The sequence below is a fragment of the Pristis pectinata genome, chromosome 44 (genome assembly GCF_009764475.1).
Source record: "Pristis pectinata isolate sPriPec2 chromosome 44, sPriPec2.1.pri, whole genome shotgun sequence".
Taxonomy (NCBI): Eukaryota; Metazoa; Chordata; class Chondrichthyes; order Rhinopristiformes; family Pristidae; genus Pristis; species Pristis pectinata.
The window spans coordinates 1241271-1246917 of NC_067447.1; positions in this window are offsets into that span (position 1 = coordinate 1241271).

A 5647-nucleotide genomic window follows, 5' to 3' on the forward strand; every position below is an offset into this window, starting at 1 on the left:
GGTAGAGCAATGCGTTACCATTATCATATTACATCATTATTTACGAGAAAAAAAAGTAAATTAGTAAGATACATTTCAAATATAACATCTGGAAAGGCATATTTGCCTTTAATGTCAGTTAACATGTGATCATATTCTTGTAAAATTTAACTCCAATTTAACAATATTCTGCCCTTGTTTTTCACTCTTCTCAGAAATAACAGTGGATTATGATCTGTATACCCAGCGGGTGGCTTCTGAGCTGTGCAAACATAAACATCAAAATTGTACAAAGCCAAAATAAGCGACAATAATTCCTTCTCTATAGTGGAATAAATCTTTTGATGCTCAATAAATTTCTTCGAAAAGTATGCTACAGGATGGGGATTCGATACAATGTCAACGCCACTGACAGTTAAATTCTCAGATTTTTCAAAACAGAAGAGTGTTGTCGGTAAAAGACTCGGGCTGTTCCATAACACTCTATGCAAAAGATGCATTTCACTGTGTGTGTCGATGTGCATGTGACTAATAAATCTTAAAATACTTGATCACGAGAAGGGCAGTTCACGGACTTGCCCGCAAAAGCTGCAGCTCAACAAGGCACGGAGGAAGGACACGTGTGTATCACTCCTTCTCTCTCTCTATTTCCATGTCTGTATCACTCTTTATCCTTCTGATTTCCCTCCCCTCATTCCCTCTCACACCCTGTCTCTGTCTATGGCTCTCTCCAATTTGCTCTGCTTTCCTTGTTTCGGTGTACATGTCTCTCTTCTGATGATGGAGTAAATGGTTTTGTGGCTAAGTTTGCGGATGACGCCAAGATAGGTGGAGGAGTAGGGAGTATTGAGGAGACAGGAAGTTTGCAGAGAGACCTAGATAGTTTAGGAGAATAGTCAAGGAAATGACAGATGAGATTCAATGTTGAGAAATGTGCAGTTGTACACTTTGAAAACAAATATAAACGGACAGATTATTATCTAGAAGGGGAGAACATTCGGAGTACAGATGTACAAAGGGACTTGGGGGTAATCGTGCAGGATACCTTAAAGGTTAACCAGCAGGTCGGATCGGTGGTAAAGAAAGCGAATGCTATGTTGGCATTCATTTCGAGAGGTATAGCGTATAAAAGTAAGGAAGTGTTGATGAGGCTCTACGGGGCACTAGTGAGGCCTCATTTGGAATGCTGTGAATAAATTTGGGCCCCAAATCTTAGGAAGGATGTACATATGTTGGAGAGGCTTCAGAGGAGATTTACGAGGATGATTCACGGAATGAAATGGCTTGCGTATGATGGGCGTTTGTCGGCTCTTGGACTGTACTCACTGGAGTACAGAAGATTGAAAGGGGACCTCATAGCGACATTTAAAATGTTGAAAGGGCTGGACAGAGCAGATGTGGTCAAGCTGTTACCCTTGGTGGGTCAGTCCAGGACCAGAGAGCACAATCTTAGAATTAGAGGGTACAGGTTTAACACAGAGATGAGGAGAAATTTCTTTAGCCAGAGTGTGGTTAATTTGTGGAATTCCTTGCCACGTACAGCAATGGAGGCCAGGTCATTGAAGGCGTTTAAGGAAGAGATATATAGATATCTAAATAGTTGGGGTATCAAGGGATATGGGGATAAGGCCGGAAATTGGGGTTAGAATAGTCTTTTTTTGCCCCCCAATTTCTCATTTCCTTGTCTTTTTTCCCTTTTCTTTTTAGCAGATTCGATGAGCCGAATGGCCTACTTCTGCTCCCTTGTCTTGTGATCTTCTGATCTTGTGATGTTTCTCTCTATTCTATCTCGTTCTGCCCGTGAACATCGCTCCTCTCTCTCTCTCTCTCTCCCTCTCTCTCTCTCTCTCTCTCTCTCTCTCTCTCTCTCTCTCTCTCTCTCTCTATCGCTCTCTCTGAATCTCCCTCTCCCAACTCTCTCTCGTTGCATGTCTTCTGGTTCTCTCACTCTCTCCGGGTCTCCCTCGCAGATTGTTCTTCCGTCGCTCTGCCTGCTTTTCCCCTGCATTTGTGGACACGTCTATGTTGAGAGGGGTGAGTGAAAGCAAGAGTGGAGGTGAGAGAGAGAGTTAAAAAGAGACTGGAGAGAGAGAGAGAGAGAGAGAGAGAGAGAGGTGAAATGATGTATAGCGATCGAGGTAGAGATGGAGAAGGAATAAGAAAGATACACCCGCGTGTATCTCTCTCTCATCCCCTCTCGCTTTCTCTACCCGTGAATACATGTCGCTTTCCATCTCTCTCTCTCTACCTTTACTTTTGTCTCCTTCCCCGTCTCTCTCTTCCTTTCCTCTCTCTCTCTCTCTCTCTCTCCCTCTCCCTCTCTCCCTCTCTTCTCTGTGGCTGCTGGTCCTCACTCTGTACCTCTCTCAAGGCACACGCTGTCCCTCTGTTTCTCACCCTCTCTGTCGCTCACTCTTTCTCTCCCTCTGACACAAAGAGACGAGTCCGTAACGGAGGGAGTTCAGGACCCGCTGGGAGGCAGGGAATTGGGGAGCTAGAGGTTTTCGAAGGGGATATGTGACTGGGAGGAAGGGAGAGAGGGAACATGCAGTCTGATGTGTGAAGCTGAGTGGTGTGAGGTATGCTCAGTGCGAGTGCAAATAACAGGTGAGGCTGAGGATATTTTTCAGCGGTCATGTGAATGTGTAAAATTTGAAAATGAACGTCATATTGACTGCAGGTTCATATGAAGGAAATGTGCACACATCTCTCTGTCATGCTCTTTATTTCTCTTCTATCTGTCTCCCTCTCTGCCTGTAAAGGTAACTTTGACTGACGGACACTCAGCTTTACTCAAAACCTCTGCTCACAAGAAACACACCTGACCTGCTATTTACACACCCATTACGCACATTTCATATCTCTCAGTATCACATATCGCACCACATCCTCCCTCCATCGCTCCTTCCCTCCTCCTTGCTAACCCTTCCCCCTTCGTATCTTTCTGGCTCCTTCTCCACCTATCTTCTAATAGCTCCTCGACTCTGTCTCTTCCTGATTTGTCTCAGTCTCACGGGGAGAGATACAAAGAACAATAGTAATAAGAGATGAGAGAGAGAGGAGAGAGAGATAGACTCAGAGAGAAGAGAGAGAGAGTGTGATATTCAGAGTCAGAGAGAGGAACAGGGGGATTGAGAGAGAGACACACACACGCAGATACAGAGAAACAGAGTAAGCGGGAAAACGAACGGGAGCGAGATAAACACAGGCAGAGAGTGAGAGGGCCAGAGAAAGATGAAATATGAGGAAGAGATAGAGTCGTGCCCACTAACCAACCCATGACTTCTCCCCAAACTCGTTCGCGCTTCACATTAGATAGATAGATAGATAGATAGATAGATAGATAGATAGATAGATAGATAGATAGATAGATAGATAGATAGATAGATAGATAGATAGATAGATAGATAGATAGATAGATAGATAGATAGATAGATAGAGAGTACGAGAGATAGACAGACACAGATAGATAGACAGACAGATAGATAGATAGATAGATAGATAGATAGATAGATAGATAGATAGATAGATAGATAGATAGATAGATAGATAGATAGATAGATAGATAGATAGATAGATAGATAGATAGATAGATAGATAGATAGATAGATAGATAGATAGATAGATAGATAGATAGATAGATAGATAGATAGATAGATAGATAGATAGATACAAACATACATACATACATCCGTCAAGAGAGAGACAGACAGACAGAGATGGATATACAGGAGGTTTCATAGGACGTTTAAGTTTCCTTTGCAGATCCTGCAATTCCCTGACATTCCCGATATTTTGAGTATGGAACAGGGAGAAACGGTCCAGGTGCACAGTGCCCTGACGGTTTACCGCTGTGATTGTGGGGCAGCGGGACCCAGGTGTGATGGGATATATGTTGGATATCTGTGTGTACTCACCAACAGGACAAATTACGGTGTGGACTTCCCCGGCGGATAGCGTGTTCCAAATCAAGGGACACGGTCTACGGGAGAGAAATGTTTAACGTGGTCGGGAGCCGAGATTGGGAAGAAACCTTAACTCAGAGCTTGGTAAGTCAAATTCTCCACTGAAAACTATTCACTGGACATATTCAAAAAAGACGTCGACATAGTGCTTAGTGATAAAGGGTTAAGTGCTATTTGGGGAGACGGCGGGTGGCACGGTGATTCTGATTAATAGTTGGGCGGATCAAAGGTAGAAGGGCCGAGTGGTCTGGTTGCCCTGTATTCTCTACTCTATCACTGAAGACGACCCTCCTCGCTGCTCAAACGCCAGCGATCTTCATTTACCGCTGCAGAATTCGCTTCCAGATTATTAAGTGTGAAGGACCCAGCATAGAGCAAGCCCTCTTCACAGATCGCAAACGAAACCCCCCGCTATAACGTCCCATTGCCAAGTCAGTTTGGGGTTCAACTGGCTGAATTGTGTGGGTCCCGCAGACCGTGACGCCCACGCGTTCTGACCAGAAACTGCAGCTGCAAGCAAATCCTTCACCCCGAGGTCAGCAGGTCACTTTCACTCTCACTCTCAGCCGTTGGTTTTGCATTGTTGCTTCCATCACGAGAACTCTGTTTGGCCCCGGTTTCCTTGCCTCCGACGAGACTCCTCCCGGTCTGGTCTGGCGTGTAATGTGGTGAGCGAGTATGAACCCAGACACCTTGGCCTCATTGCTGCCCCCTTGCTGTTTTCTGGGCGCACAGGACAAACAGAAGCAACCCACTCGGCCCTTCAAGACTACCCCTCCATTCAATATAACCACGGCTAATCTGTTCTTCACCAGGTCCCCGTGGCACGCAATCCCCCGGTCTTTCAGTAAGTTATCTACATCTTCTTCAAATATCCCAATGATCCCTGCTCCAGATGCCTCTGAGGTAGAGAATTCTAGAGGGGTAGAAACCTCCGCGAGGAGAAGATGCTGATAAATCTGTAACGACATCTTTCTGTTCGCCACTATCTCACGAATGGAAACGCCTCAATGCCCCCGCCGTTCCATAACACTCAATCCCCTTATCTCTCAAACACGTATCTCCTTTATGCATTTAATGTGAGAGGGAGGTGAGGTTCAGAACATACGTGCGGGGTACGATTTTTAATCAGAGAGCAGTGGATGCCTGGAATGCGTTGCCTGATAGGGTGCTAGAGGCAAATTCATTCAGGGTTGTTAAGAGGGCCTGGGGTGGGCACATGAATGAGAGTAAAATAGAGGGATACGGGCATTCTATGGTTAGGAGGGATTGGCTATGTGGGCACAACATTGTGGGCTGGAGGGCCTGTTCTGTGCTGCACTGTTCGACGTTCTATGTTTCAAGAATCTCCTTCTTGAAATGTTAGACCATGCTTCAGTTCTGCGCATGCTGCCTGACCTGTTATGTGTGTCCAGCAATTTAATTTGCGTTGCTTCTCATTCTGCTGTATTTTCCGCAAAATGGGGCAAGATTTTGAAGAATGAGCAGGAAGTGTAGGGTAATGTACTTTGGTAGAATGAATAATATCGTGGACTATCTTAAACGGGAGCGAATTCGGAAATCGGGAGTATGCATGCAGGATTCCCTGAAGGTTAACCTGCAGGTTAAAGTCGGTAGTAAGCAAGGCACATGCAATTTTAGCATTCAATTCGAGAGGACTAGAATAATATAAGATAAGATATCATTAGGATTGGTAATGATAT